Consider the following 15783-nt stretch of genomic DNA (forward strand, 5'->3'; position numbering starts at 1 on the left):
ATGCGGATATGCTAAATAACAAAAAAAGGTGCACGATTCGTTTGCTACAAGAATTTAATTTGTCAGATGTCAAAATGATACATTTGTATACACCTGTTTTTGACAGTCCTCTTGTTAATTCAGTCCAGAGCACAGGTGTGTGTCATCACAATGTGATTTTAACAACTGTATGAATTCATTCTTGCAGCATCATTTGGTCAGAAGGTCCTGTTTTGGCTCAATTTTAGCTTGAACTGTAAGCTAGCTGTGTCTCTCTTTGTCTCTTATGTTTTGTGTCTGTTAGCTTGATATGTGCCATGGCAGCATTTGTTTGGGTGGAAAATCATATCACAGCAGAGCAGAGTCATTATGCTCACAGAGCGAGTCCGATGAAGGATTCGCAACGTTTTCACAGAGGCTGTAAATACTTGACAGAATGCAGGTTGGCAGGCTTTTGTGAAGAATAATCAAGCATTTGGTTACCTTTTTTTATCAAGAACAAAGACGTCTCTGTCTTTGAATAAACAGGTACAATAGCAAGGGACACAACTGATTTGGCCCGGGTCGCTGAGTGGAGAATATTGCTGGAGCCACCGTATCAGTAAAGCCAAACATGTGAAGCGAGTTCTACCACATTCTTTCCAGATAAGTAAGAAAAGCCCCAAAGTGGGACTAATTACTTACCGGGCTTTTGTTGAGGCCAAGAAAATGAAACCAGGAACATTCTGGTTTGTCTTAAAACGACAGGAGGTTGATGAGCCGATGCAGGAAGAGAAAATCCTGTATCTGCGGGAACGCCGTGGTGTGTTTGCGAAATTATCTGACTCGATCAATCACTGTGCGTCTAGACCTGCAGACAGACTAATTTTCCTCATTGGATGAAAGCACTTTACAAATTGCATGCTGGACCGAATATTCTGTGATGTTGAGATAATGCATTCATCGGCTCTTTTGAAGACAGACAAAACTGATTGTTCTCCTCCAGCCAATCTTTTTTAGTATCAATCACCTCGCATAGCGTTTCGTAGCGCATTAATGTAAACAAACAGCAGGGAAGCTCTGCATAATAAGAAAATGTAAGCTGTTGTGTGGAAAAACTGAACAGACTTACAAATGTGATGTCAAACCATTTGCATGATTCAATCTCCTTGAGAAAGCTTTTTTGAATATTGAAATATTCCTTTAACTGGGAGATTGTTTGGCATGATACAGTCCACTGATATGTGATTGTCCTCTAGGTTCCTCTACATTAAAAGAAGCTTTCAATGAAGCCATCCAAATAAGCTTCACATTTCTTGGCACTTTCAGCCCTTATGTGTGAGTAAATAGCTACGGTTCCCCTTCAGTTTCTCACTAGGGGCCGCGCTACACACGTACACTCAGGATTAGACGGCCCTCATCCTCTCTCAGGCCTTTTATAGGTCTCTCCCCACGCGCCAGTGCCCACCCATGAATGATGAAGTGTTGGGTCATTCATAAGGCAGACATGGCACAGATTAGCACTGCTGTTTATGCTCTGGCAATGCCATGCCCTGTTCCCCGCTCAGGCCCTTAATTGGGCACCATGCGCTCTGGCTTCCTACCGGTTCCAGCTTCCCATTTGGTTTTCGTCAGCAGCCCATAATGAAGAGAAATGAAGTGAGTGCTTTCACCTCTCAGCACCACACTACTTAGCCACATGGTCCCTGAACTTTAACTCAGAGTCTCTCAGGCCACAGCTTGGCCATGGAAATCCATCTTAGAAACTGTTACGGGGCCCCTGTAACAACAGCAACATGGTGGCCACGTTCTCAAAACTGGGTGCTTTAGGAAATATTGCTTCTAATGGCTTTATCTGTTTGACACGTCTAAGCAGATTTTGATTAATTAACTTTGGACCCCTTAATCCAAAACACTGTGTTGTTATTGCCTTTTGGAGGCAAGTCAAGGTCTGATAAGATTGTCACAACAGTTTACATCCTGTTAATCTCGCCCGTGAGTTTGGGGGTAGCCCAGGCAAAAGAGTTTGTTCAAGTGAACAAGTACATGTGTAAGGGGAGAATGGGAGTGGGAACTCAAGACAATCTGAATATGTTGACGGAGGTGGGATTGTCGTGCCAAACCTAACACATCGCTGGACTCTGTTCCAGAGGCCGGACCTGCTTCCTGGCCAAACACAATACATCCAGTGTTAGAAAACACAGCATCTCATGTAATCATGTCCTGGAGGCCACACGGTTCCAAGAGTTAAGCAAACAGGCTCTGAAATTCTCTGCTTAAACTATTAGATTCATGGCATTTGGCAAGCAGAAGCCAGATGTTATTGGCTATGAGATTAGTAGATTGTAGACCTGGATATTGATTATTATTTACATATTCCTGTGATAGGAAAGGACCACTTTGTATCCCAACAGACATTTTATTCAGTTTTACTATTTTATAGCAGGGTTGGGCATCATTCAGAACTGAGTTGAAAATGGCTTTGCAACAGTGTTATAATTAGTATTAATAATGTTATAAAAGTGTTAAATTAAAATAAAGATCAAATAAAATGGGATATGACTATTTACCTAGTTCTGGAATTAAACTCTAGATGGGGCAAGGCTGATAAGTCTTTGACTCGCTTTCAAAAACCCTCCACCTTCCCCAGCTCCATCTGTATAGATCTGCTACGGCAGGGACTATTTATATAGAGACATGCCACTTCATCAGTCCTTAATACAACTATATAGGGAAAACCCGTAACGCCAAAGATGGCGGTTGTATGCACATGTCCCGCCCCTCCCGCTGGAAAGCCAATCGTCTGCTTTTAACAGTCAAGCCGGGAAACATTTAAGCCTATCGTCTGGTTCCACTGACGCATGCGCACAGTTGAGGTTTGCGACAGCGCAGAATACGTTACTATTTGAAAAGGCGGCAGATTGGATATATGCAGTGTATGTGTTGTGTAATATCAGACATCAGAAGTCTCCCGCAGATTGATAGCGGCTCCCTGATGCCCGCAAATTAGTTCAAATCTCCCGGAATCTAGAGCGAGCGAGCAAGAGCTCGCACATACTGTGCTTCAAACTGTGTAGCGCGCGCACGAGAGAGGGAGAGAACCCTTGCGCATGCGTAAAAGTATAACCTGTGGGGAAAAAGGCGTTTTAAACCTTATTTTGGGGCAAAGTCATCAAACTTTTTCAGCGATTTTTATCATATTTTACTGCTGTTTCTATACATGCAGTTTTTATGTCCCGGTGACCAGTGAAACTGCAGTTCTGACTCTCTGCCCATTCATTTAGATAGGAGCCTGGTCTTGTTAGTCCGAAATAGCATATAAAAAATGTATGCTATAATATATATATAAAAAATAAAAATAAAAGCTAATTCAAAAATACTGAATATATAAATATATAATAAATATATAAACTATAATATATAAATAATACTAAAATAACAATGCTTTGCAATTGGGTTTGACAAGGTCACAAAAAGGATAAAAAAAATTGCAATTCAAAATTGAATGTAAAAGAAGTACAATTAAAATTAATTGAAAATGTATGTAACTAATGTTTAGCTGGAATAGGAAAGATGTTGAAAGTCTTGTTTGAAAGTTTTGAAAAAAGTTTTAAAAGTTTGCCTCACAGGTAGAATGCCCAGAATGCACCTCTGTGCATCCATTTTTTTTCTTTTAACTCTTTGTTTAGCATGGTCAATACAATTTAGATTCACACTCATGAACTGAAAGAGAGCCGGTTCTTCAATTCTGAATTTTGCCCAACCATGGGTGTGTTTGTGGCCTAACTCTCTTGTAATATCAAGCATAAGCTAAGTCACGCTAAAATATCTTTCCAAAGAAGATCCCTAATCTTTGTGAATAGCTTTAGTGGAGAAGATTTCTTCAAAGCAGTGAACTGTGTCCATGGGTGATTAGTAATAGAGCATAATGCATCTGATGTAAATACAGTATTTCGTAGCTAATGAGTCAGAATCCATTAGAGGGGCCTTTCTTCTTGCATCGCGGCCACTTGGGCATTTTAAGTTTTTAGAGGAAGGCGCGGATTGAGACTCTCATAGCTGATGATAACACAGAGCAGAGGCCCATCGTAAACACACTGCTGCAGATGAAAGAGCCGTGCTTCACTCAAGCACACGCAAGGCTCTGATCTGTGCAAGTTGTGTGGGCAAAGCCCCATTAAGCTTTTAGCATGCTAACATACATAGGCCAAAGCGATGACTCCAAAACCTCTAACCCCCATTTAACAACACCTATCTGTTAATGAGGGACAGAGTGAAGTGGGGTCATTTACTCTGCAGTTAAATGTCAGCGCTTCCATCCCATATAGGGGTATTTACATGGATTATACACAGCCATGCTCATGTTGTATGCAATTGTCTTCTGATACGGCCAACCTGAGACCGTTTGTATCAGCTTTTGGGGGTGATGATTGTATGATGATCCTGTTGCGCAGCAGGTGAACAGCTTCCCGAACTCGTTGAAGACAAACAGGAAGTTGCATGATATGTTTGTCACATGGGAAAAACTCTTTTTCCCATTTCCCTTTTAGGAGGGGTGCTAATTCTGACCACAAACTGCCAATATTTAGACAGATGCACAAGCACTGAAATTATGATACTGATAAGCCGATAATAATTTTTATGTTGTGGACAATTATAACCAATAAATTGCCGCTATTATACATCTATACTTGTTTTTTTGTTATTTTAAAAAACAAAAATGTTTTTTTTTTTTTAAGGGCTCTTGTACACACACACAAAAAAAGGACATTCAAACATAATTATCACAACATATACTAATTAGAATTTGACGTTTAAATAAATCATAAAAAATAGGGTATTGGCCCCTGATTGGCCAAAGAATATTATAAAAAATGTTATAAAATTATTGAAATATTTAAAATGAATTAAATTAAAATGAATACTATTTAATATAATATTCATTTTACGTTAAGGATGCACAGTATATTTGGTAACCACAGATTCCTTTTTCTGGGGCTGGTATTCTGAAATTGGATATAAACAGAGTATACGAGTATGATGAAGTATACACTCACCGGCCACTTTATTAGGTACCCCATGCTAGTAACGGGTTGGACCCCCTTTTGCCTTCAGAACTGCCTCAATTCTTCGTGGCATAGATTCAACAAGGTGCTGGAAGCATTCCTCAGGGAGTTTGGTCCATATTGACATGATGGCATCACACAGTTGCCGCAGATTTGTCGGCTGCACATCCATGATGCGAATCTCCCGTTCCACCACATCCCAAAGATGCTCTATTGGGTTGAGATCTGGTGACTGTGGAGGCCATTTTAGTACAGTGAACTCATTGTCATGTTCAAGAAACCAATTTGAAATGATTAGAGCTTTGTGACATGGTGGAAGTAGCCATCAGAGGATGGGTACATGGTGGCCATAAAGGGATGGACATGGTCAGAAACAATGCTCAGGTAGGCTGTGGCATTTAAACGATGCCCAATTGGCACTAAGGGGCCTAAAGTGTGCCAGGAAAACATCCCCCACACCATTACACCACCACCACCAGCCTGCACAGTGGTAACAAGGCATGATGGTTCCATGTTCTCATTCTGTTTACGCCAAATTCTGACTCTAACATCTGAATGTCTCAACAGAAATCGAGACTCATCAGACCAGGCAACATTTTTCCAGTCTTCAACTGTTCAATTTTGGTGAGCTCTTGCAAATTGTAGCCTCTTTTTCCTATTTGTAGTGGAGATGAGTGGTACCCGGTGGAGTCTTCTGCTGTTGTAGCCCATCCGCCTCAAGGTTGTGCGTGTTGTGGCTTCACAAATGCTTTGCTGCATACCTCGGTTGTAACGAGTGGTTATTTCAGTCACTGTTGCCCTTCTATCAGCTCGAACCAGTCTGGCCATTCTCCTCTGACCTCTGGCATCAACAAGGCATTTCCGCCCACAGAACTGCCGCTCACTGGATGTTTTTTCTTTTTCGGACCATTCTCTGTAAACCCTAGAGATGGTTGTGCGTGAAAATCCCAGTAGATTAGCAGTTTCTGAAATACTCAGACCAGCCCTTCTGGCACCAACAATCATGCCACGTTCAAAGTCACTCAAATCAACTTTCTTCCCCATACTGATGCTCGGTTTGAACTGCAGGAGATTGTCTTGACCATGTCTACATGCCTAAATGCACTGAGTTGCCGCCATGTGATTGGCTGCTTAGAAATTAAGTGTTAACGAGCAGTTGGACAGGTGTACCTAATAAAGTGGCCGGTGAGTGTATTTCAAGATAAGAGAAGATAAGTGTCTCAAACAAACCTTTGGATATTTAAAAGATTTTGATGCCACACATGGTTTATGATGGTTAGCTAGTAGTATAGTTCTTAAACCTTAAAGTCCCTGTAAAGTCAAAATTAAGTATGCGTTCTGAGTTTGTCACACCACAGAAAAATGTGTTATTAGCCACCCAGCCAAATTTGAATGATAAAAAAAGCCGGCAAGTACATCAAATAAGCTATCAAAATCTTGGGGGCGTGTCCGCTGGCTGCGCTAAAACCACGCCCACTCGCGGGAAAGCTGCCGACACTGATATTAGCTGATACTGCTTTCGGGACGGGAGGATGAAGGCCGAGGCGGGAGATAGTCGGTTCAGCCCCATTCACCAGTAACAGTGGATTATCAGTGAATCCTAGTTGTCTCAGACGACTATCCTGTGTAAAATGATCACTACAGAGGCAGGTTTTGGCGGTGATTCTCAGCTCTCCATCAAGGTTGGCTCTTCACAAAATTAATCCACCTCTTCTTGATGTGATCGTTTTTAGGAAATTTAAATAAAGACACCGATCTGTTTTGTACATGATCGCATCCAGGTAGTAGCCTACGCATTTCCGTGTCGAAGGCATAGCTAGCTAGCAAACTGTAGGCTGTAGTAACTAATAGTACTGACAGTAACTCGCGATTGAGCGGCAAACTGTTGTGAATGTGCTCTATTGTTAGGGGAGTGGCCAGCCTCAGTGCGTCATCAAGTGTGGGCGTGTCCACGAGCTCAGGGGCTCCAGTGTGTCATCGAGCCCCGTTTTAGCCCTGCCCAAAAAATCCGGAAAATAGCAATGGTGAAAAACTGTTTAACGGTCTAACTCCACCACAATTCAGTAATTCACAGTCTTTGTAATATGTTTTAGCAATACATTTCTAACATTTATAATGGGTTTAGAATTTTTTTTTAAGAATTGGCTTTACAGGGATTTTAAGCCATGCTGTTCACCAGCAAGATTTTAGCTGCTACAGATGGTCGACCAGCATGTACATTATGGTTAAACTTGATGGTTAAGTTAGTTAAGAAGCCTGTCAGAAACACCAGCATCAAACATATGCACATCACACGGTTCATAAATGTCTGTGGGTGTGCCGTCTGAGACCTGAAGCGGTCAGTGTGTGCAGACTGGGCTCAAAAACCGCAAACTCATCAAGACTAAGCCTCCAGACGAGCCAAACACCCCAGCGTAGAGCAGTGAGTGTTTGGAGTAATGAGCTGGAAGAGAGTTAGCACACACCACATGGGAGGCCTCCAGTAATGACCTAGTGTCTCCACATCTGGAGCTGCTGAGCTGAGGCCTGCGCAAGGAACTGATAGTGGAGTACCACAGGAGCGCAGGCTTGTATCCCGAGCCTTTAATCAGAATCTCTCTCTCTAGGAGCACTGCTCCAGTGTTATGAGCGATCTGTAATGAGCAGGAGATGCAGCCACAGGTGACAGCACTGTATGTTTATCACATGGAGAAACTGTGGGACTGAGTGCTATTTACAAGACGCACATGCTGATATCCACAGCAAACACTATAATGAAGCTGGGGGAGAGGAGGGCCATTCTAGTATTAAAGAATGTTTAAAATAAGAACAGATGCAACAGACCTGTTTACATAGGGATAGATTGTGCCGTAAACACAACTTGGAGGGATCAACATTTTATAGAGATGCCATGTATCAGGGGCCACTTGTTTTTTGTAGCTTTCCCCCCTTACAGTTCAATAATAAAGTTTCTTGCATCAGAAAAAGTTTGAAGTTGCTATACTTTTGCATGCTTTTTTTAAATTAAAACATTTTTCGCAACTTTAACTAAGATGTGTACATGTAAATGACATCTTGTTCTGAATCCTAGATTGGCGTTATGGTCTAAAAACGAACTTTGAGATACTTTGAGAGTATATCACACTCTCTTTCCTTTTTAATATTACAAGTATTTGTGTGTGTTTTATTTATTTATTATGTAATTATATCTTATGTTATTTATTTTTATTTTATTTTGTTAAATTTTTGTTTTGTTTTTTAGTTTGTTAAATTTGTTATTATTTGGCCATTATTATTTTTTTTGTGATATCCGCTGTTGCGTTTTAAAAAAAAGAAATATAAAATATACTTAATGACTCAGTGCTGAAAGATCTCACCTTTTTTATTACTATATGAGGTTAGGTTTAGCTGCTTTTTTTCAAGCCATCCTTGGCTTTGGTGAATGCTTTTACCCTGTAAGGCATTGGATGGCCGTGACTCCATGCTGTTTGTTAAAGGCAACTAGTGCCAGGATAAGCCACCTTGGAATGCAGGCTGGTGTGTTAGTGTTGATGTGAAAAGACTACTCGCTGATGAGCCAGCTGTGTGTGTGGATGTAATCTGTTAGGGTTTGATATTGAGCCTCAAAGAAACAATTCCGGAACTTGGTCTGGTTAGGTCTCTGAATGTTCGGTGGATTTGTATAGTTCAGTTATGTATATAGCTTTGATTAGACCTGCCCAGCATAATGTAAGTAATGTTTATTTCTAAAAAAGAAGTAGCCTAGTTGAAGCTGCCGTGTGAATATTGGTTATGATTATGAAGCTTAAACATTTTAATTCATAATGCACTTGTGATTTGTACGTGTGTGTGTGTGGCCTGGTAAACCCTGCATTATAGGGCCAAAATGTCCCCACAAAGTTGCAATATCCAAAATCTTTCTCCTTGTGGGGACATTTTTTGGTCCCCATAAGGAAAACAGCTTATAAGTCATACTAAGTGATTTTTTTGAAAATGTAAAAATGCAGAAAGTTTTGTGTGATGTGTAGGTTTAGGGGTAGGGTGGTTGTAATGGGATAGAATATACAGTTTGTACAGTATAAAAATCATTATGTTTATGAAAAGTCCCCATAAAACATGAAAACACAACGCGTTTGTGTGTGCGCGTGTGTGTGTTTTTGTGTGTCTGTGTGCGCGTGTGTGTGTGTGGGGGAATCTAATTTCCACAATGTCTGGCGTGCACATTTTTGGACCCAATGATTCCTGTCAGTTTTGCAGTGGACTGGACCTTAACAGTTTGTCTGTGTTTGTTATTCTAACCTTGGCTACATAGCTGCTGACTCCTGGGCAGCTGAGTGTTCATTGATCTACTATTGTGCTTGTCCATGTTAGTATTATACTGCTGGGATATTTAGTTGGGACTGAGCCCAGTGTTGTGGTGGCCTCTTCCTCTGGTTCAGACTGATGGCTGACCTCCCTTTCATGTTATTTTTAGGCCACAATAGGCACAGTTATACTTACTGTACATCCCTGCCTCTTGCTTATTGTTCTGGTTGGTAAGTGTGCATTGATTCCCTGCTTGAGTTCAATCAAAACCAGCTGCAACATGTTTCAAAAGAGACCAAATCTTGCACCAAAAATAAAGAAAGAGATGGAGTGAGCAAAACATGAGGGAAGACCATAGTTAATATCTAAAAATATTGTACAGAAAATAGCTTTTTTCATGGCAGTTTTGTGTGGCCGCAAGTTCAGTATACTCAGAGCGTGTCTGTATGATTAGTACTGTTTTATATGGCATCTGGGATAGGATTCTCTTTATATATGGCTCAGTTATGTGCCTCCCCCCCCCCCCTTATATTACCTTATATAGTCTTATGTTCAATCATTAAAAAAAAAATATATGAAGATAATATTAAAATCCAATTTATACCTACAATGACCTGAAAACACCATCTATGATGATCATGTTTTCAGTTTTCGGATTTAAATTCAATTAGCCATTAAATGGTAAATAAAAGAAAAGGAAAAATCAGGCTGATACAACTTTTTTGAAATCAAAATGAAGGGGGAAAAACGCCTTCTTAAAAGAATGACATTTTTGGAATAATTGCGCCAAAGTAGTTTGGTACAATCTTTTATTATTTTTTCTTAGGAATGCTTTGATGCGTATACTCATACATACAAGTAAAATATTTGTCTTGATTTTATTTTCTCTTTAAAATTTACAAATAAAATAGAATAAAACAAAATCTACATTTTAAGTTTTGTTGAAGAAAGTATAGAAGGGTTTCAAAACTACATGAAACCAACATAAACTTGACGCATGTTTTAAAATATATATATTTTTTATACTAGAAACTTTTCAGATGTCATTGACACTTGTGCCTGATTATTTAGTAAGTTATGAGGTTTAATTGTTATTGAAGTTGACCACTAAGTAGGAAAGTGGCAGCACTGTTTTTGGGGGAAAGTAGAAGATTTCCTGCTGGGATTAGGATGCGGCTTTAATTCAGTGTAGTGTTGTTTCCACCCACTCTTTTTTTGGGATGTGGCCAAGCCACCCGCTCCAAACATGTTCTCCGGGCAGCTGGAATTTCTTTGACGTTTTTGCTAAATGTGTGTTTATAAGTTTGGCTGTTTGAAAAAGGATAGTTCACATTCCATTTGTTCCGACCCCTTTGAATCCGAAACGGAGCACAATTGCTCCCACAAAAATGAATTGTTTCAATCTGTTTCACTACTCATCTCCATCACGGTGGCCTCAAGGGCTCAAGACTTCAATATGAAAAAGAAACGGTGACTAATAAATCGAATGGAAGTTCTTCCATCACCTCCAACCCTGCCATGTCCTGATAATCTCTGATTCACTCCAGACTAGAAGTCTTTGCAAGGATTAGCATGGTAGGAGAACCTTGAAAAGCACTCTTCTGATGCTAATGATGAAAAATGAATACCATCATAGTGCCACATAAAGCTTATCTCTCAAGCCTGTAGCCCATCAGGCAGAGAGTGAGAGCCCATGGAGGTCGTCAAAGGTTGACTGGGGAGTAGGAATCCATGACTCCAGCACCCTGTGTGTGTGTGTGTGTGTGTGTGTGTGTGTGTGTGTGTGTGTGTGTGTGTGTGTGTGTGTGTGTGTGTGTGTGTGTGTGTGTGTGTGTGTGTGTGTGTGTGTGTGTGTGTGTGTGTGTGTGTGTGTGTGTGTGGGTGGGTGTGTGTGTGGGTGTGTGGGTGTGTGTGTTTTCTTTTCCATGCCATCCTATTTGCAGAGCTGAGATAAGCATGTGCTTGTGGTGGGGACCAGGTGCGTGACTATCTGTCTCTCAAGGGATTTGTATAGACAGGGGAGGGTCCAGAGGGGATGTAAGAGGGTCAACCCATCTCTCGTTTTCAGTCTTTCATTCTGCCCATCTCCCCCCCAACCCCCTGCTTGTTTTCACAGGGAGTGCAGGCCACTCTCTGACGTCAGGTTCCATGCATGGATGTTCCATATAATCAGGAACCACTGCTTTGGTTCTGCCTGGTAGTGTTGTCACGATACTAGAATTTCTAACTTCGATACGATACCTTGAAAAATATCGATATTCGATACCATTTTCGATACCACGGAGAAAAAACTGCCACAATATTAAGGGGGTATTTTTTAATTTAAAGCTAAATATAACAAGTCTAGAACATGACAATGAGGTATATTTTACATGAACAAAAATGTCCTGAGTTCTATTTGTTTATATTTTTTAATTGGACCAGAGCTAACATGATGTATTTTTATTACCTACTGTTATCAAAGATTAAAATATACTGTAACAAAAAAGCACTTAACAGTATCAAATTGGAGGATAGAGAGTCAGTAATGTATAATAATAAGATTAAACATTCAATTTTCAGTTAAAGGCATGTCATTATTGAATTTAGAGATGCAATTGTCTAGCTGTTTAGTTTAATTAATATCTGTGTAATCAAATTGATGATAATAGCTAATGAAGGAAAATTGCAGAATTAAATAATAATTTTTGAATAAAGTTAAATAGGCACCAGTTAATTTACATTTGACCACAGTTACAATATTTACTTGTCTAAGATTCCTCAGTCAGATTATGTTAACTTTAAGAATTAAAACGAGACAACACAGACTCTTATCAACAACAATACTAGGCCATCTTGGTTAATGTTTCAGAAAAGTTCAAATGGGAAGAGTTACAGTGTTTCCTTGAGGATTTTTTTTTAGCAGTGGGGGCAGGTCTGTCCAAACAACAAACACCCCTGATGCTGAGCATACGCTGCTAAATAGTAGCCTACCCCTGGAGCCTGTTCCTTAAGTCTGTTTTCACCTATACAATAATTTAAAAAAAAATGAGTGATGTGAGGGATTATTGATAGTCAAACAATCTGTTGGGTGCCCGCAGCCCGCTCGAGTGTCCGCGCTATTCTCCGACATGCTCGCTCGCGGTGTGTAGCTCGTGTCCGCGCAATTCTCCGACATGCCCGCTCGCGGTGTGTAGCTCGTGTCCGCGCAATTCTCCGAAATGCCCGCTCGCGGTGTGTAGCTCGTGTCCGCGCTATTCTCCGACATGCCCGCTCGCGGCGTGTAGCGCGTGTCCACGCTATTCTCCGACTCCGACATGCCCGCTCGCGGTGTGTTTTACGCGTGTCCGCGCTATTCTCCGACATGCCCGCTCGTGGTGTTCTTGATCAATCAACCAAAGCCGGTCGCGGGGGCGCCGCCCTCGCCATCTTTCCATTCACTTCACTTTTGCTATTTAACCAGAGCGAATGAGACAAGTGCGTCACGTGTGGTGTTTGTCAACGCGCCTTTTGAGAGAAGTGAAAGTGACTGCTCGGCTAGTATCGATACTTCGGGAAATTAGTATTTGTACCGTTCAGATATTTCAGTATCGATATTTATCGAAATATCGATATTTTTGACAACACTACTGCCTGGTATTCTTTTTTTGGAGAAACACAAAATTTAGATTCATGGGTGAACGTGGTGACCAGGAGCTCGTCAGCTGGTTCATTAATGCTGAACCCTTGCTTTTATCAGTCAGAGAGAAAAGAGAGTATCTCAGCAAACAGCTGCAGATTTCCTTCCAGGCTCTTTCGTGGAAAGCAGCAAGTTGACTTAATCACATGTTATGATGTTTGGCCAGGAGGATTGAGTCTTGAGATGCAGAGTTCCTATTTCCTCTCTTGGGCTGTGGCTTTTGGGTCTTCCATAATTCTCCCCCAACCCAAATTTCTTGAGGTTTCTCCCTCAGCCCACTCTTTTCCCCAGTTCTGTTGGAATGCCCTTTTTCCCTGCCACAAGATACTCCACTGTGGCTTTGGAGGCCACCTAGAATGGAGCAACTCTGCTGAGCCCACATTCAGAAATAAAGATTGAGGCTGTAAATTTAGCTCTTATCAGGCCTTTTTGTCTCTACCAAGGAGTATTGCCGATCTTAAAAGACGCATTTTTGTTGTTGGAATTATGGCACTTCTGAGGTACAGGCCACAGTTGTCAACTGTGCCTCACAAGACAAGCCTGAGGAAGTGAACTCTATCATTACCATCATCACCCTGCGGCATCAACAACAATGTTGCTGTCATTCCCATCAATATCCTCATCATGTTTTATGATCTTTGTCCCCGCTTAACCAGCCCGCTAAGAGTATGGGCCCTCATGTGGAGAAAAGCGGTCAGATGGCTAAACAGCACACTAGCCATGACCCACCAAGCTCCGATGGAACTGAACCCGGAGGTTGCTGTGCTCCTGTTGACTTTGGCTTTTCTAAGGCAGTTAGCGGCAAACTTTCAGCTCCGATTTACCGCAGTGCATTCGGAAAACAGGTAACTGGAAGCCCATCGTTCAGCAGTGCTTCACCAGAGCAGTTTGATGAACTCTGCGAGGGAGACATGAAAATTAAATTCGGGCTTCACTGCTCAAGTAGGAACACACGCGGAAATGTTTTTTTGAATCTGACCTTCTGCCTGGAGCGTTCAGTTACATGTGATACACTGAGCACCTGGAATCCTGGAGAGGAAATCAAAGCAGTTTTTTCGATATATAATTGTATATAATTTTCTCACATTGAAGGTATAGTTATCATTCATTGCTTTGCAGTATCGGTGGATTGCGTAGTAAAGTATGTTGTTAATGAAGGAGGAACATGGAAAAAAAGGTGTTCACCATCTCATTAAATGCCCTTGATTCTAAATATACCAAACAGACAAGAATATAGGCTTAGTTGTGTGAGCATTGAGTCAATCCCATGAGGTATTAAATAAACTGTAGGTGCTCAGGATAGGCTTAGGAACTGGACGTTGCTGTGTTAAAGTGTTCCGATGTGGTGGAAATCCTTGCTGTTCCTCCACACATCCCTGCTTTTAAACTGAACCAGATGGGCTCTTTCCATATAAAACTTTCACTCTCTTTTAAGTCTCACACCAGGCTAACGGCTGTTAAAAACCATGGTACATGTCATATTTTGCCCACTTAATAAAGTCTTTAATACATCAAGAGCTGCTCAGTTTCACACCACAGTTGAAAATTCATGTATACAGGCAGTTTGCCCGGTACAAAACGACAGACTGTTTAGTGATCATGGGCAATGATTCGTTGTCCTCTGTTAGTGGGAAATGAATCGTATCTCCTGGGCTAAACACAAGAAAATTCCCTGATTATTTGTTTGACATGAATTAGCAGGGAGGTTAGTCAGTGCTGTCAGCATTGCTGTCATGTTCTTCTCCCCATCCGTTACTAAATGCTACGCAAAAAGTCTAACACACAGTCCACTGTCTCCAAGCCTTCCTGTCTTTTTGACCCTTTACCAACTATTTCTATAAACTGGGTGGGGATAATAGATGAGATGAGAGTGAAAGTAAAGTTGACAGCACAAAAAAAGAAAGAGAGAGACAGTGAATTGGAGTTTGGCAGCTTAATCCAGGGAACTAGACAAACAACTTAAGTGTGGATTGTTTCCGGGATAAAAGAGAGTAGACCTTTTCTAACATCTGTTTGTGTTGGCTGTCACATATATACAGACTTACTTTTACTCCAAACAACCTCAAATGTTTCCACTGTCTTTCGAGTGCTCTATTTGCACTCATTCTTTCTTCACAGCATTCAGTTGTTCCAGCTGCAGCCAGTGTGAGGTGTCTATGTCCACCGATCTGAGCTGGGTTACGGAGAGACTGTTTTGACAGTTGCAGTCGGAGTGTGACGTGCTGCTTTGGAATGTTCTTCAAATGACAGAGGAGGAACCAGTGAGTTAGATCAGTCGGTGTGTGCATGTGTTTATGTAAGAGAGATACACAGTCAGATCTGGGTAATCAGGCAGTGAGAAGAGCAGAGTGGTGGTTACCTTCCCGGGAAGTTCACGCCCCCGAGAGCTGTTTGGTTTGTAGTGGCGCTTTGTCAGTAAGGGAAGAGGAGGAGTGGAAGAGAGAGAGGAGGAGGGGAGAATGTGTAGTGGAGGAGCCTTCTCAGTTACTGAGAGCAGCACACGCTGTCGGCAACAGAATGAGCGTGTCCACGCTCTCACCCGCTAGCAGCACACTTTAAGAGACCATACGCCCCCCTCCCAACTCTTATAGCCCCTGCCAGACATCAAGAGCAGACACAGGGCTCTTGTCTCTCTCTCTCTCTCTCTCTCTCTCTCTCTCTCTCTCTCTCTCTCTCTCTCTCTCTCTCTCTCTCTCTCTCTCTCTCTCTCTCTCTCCCTTGTGTGAGAAAACCACGAGAGACAACTCCTCCACTTTTTTCCCCTCCTTATTTCTCTGTTCGACTTGCACTCTGAGGGACTATGCCAGTAGTTGGCGT

The 15783-nt window shown here is 41.5% G+C and overlaps 1 long non-coding RNA gene across 1 annotated transcript; it reads right to left on the bottom strand.

Moving 5' to 3' along the window:
• Nucleotides 1–12937: 12937 nt before the first annotated feature.
• LOC130072299 (uncharacterized) lies at nt 12938–15250 on the bottom strand. Its single transcript, XR_008804108.1, has 3 exons — nt 15012–15250; nt 13946–13995; nt 12938–13864 (listed from the first exon to the last, which is right to left on the bottom strand). It is a non-coding gene; the product is annotated as an uncharacterized LOC130072299 (long non-coding RNA).
• Between the last annotated feature and the right edge of the window lie 533 nt (nt 15251–15783).

Source organism: Rhinichthys klamathensis, unplaced genomic scaffold, assembly GCF_029890125.1.
Source record: "Rhinichthys klamathensis goyatoka isolate OS25496 unplaced genomic scaffold, OSU_Roscu_1.1 h1tg000485l_1, whole genome shotgun sequence".
Classification (NCBI taxonomy): Eukaryota; Metazoa; Chordata; class Actinopteri; order Cypriniformes; family Leuciscidae; genus Rhinichthys; species Rhinichthys klamathensis.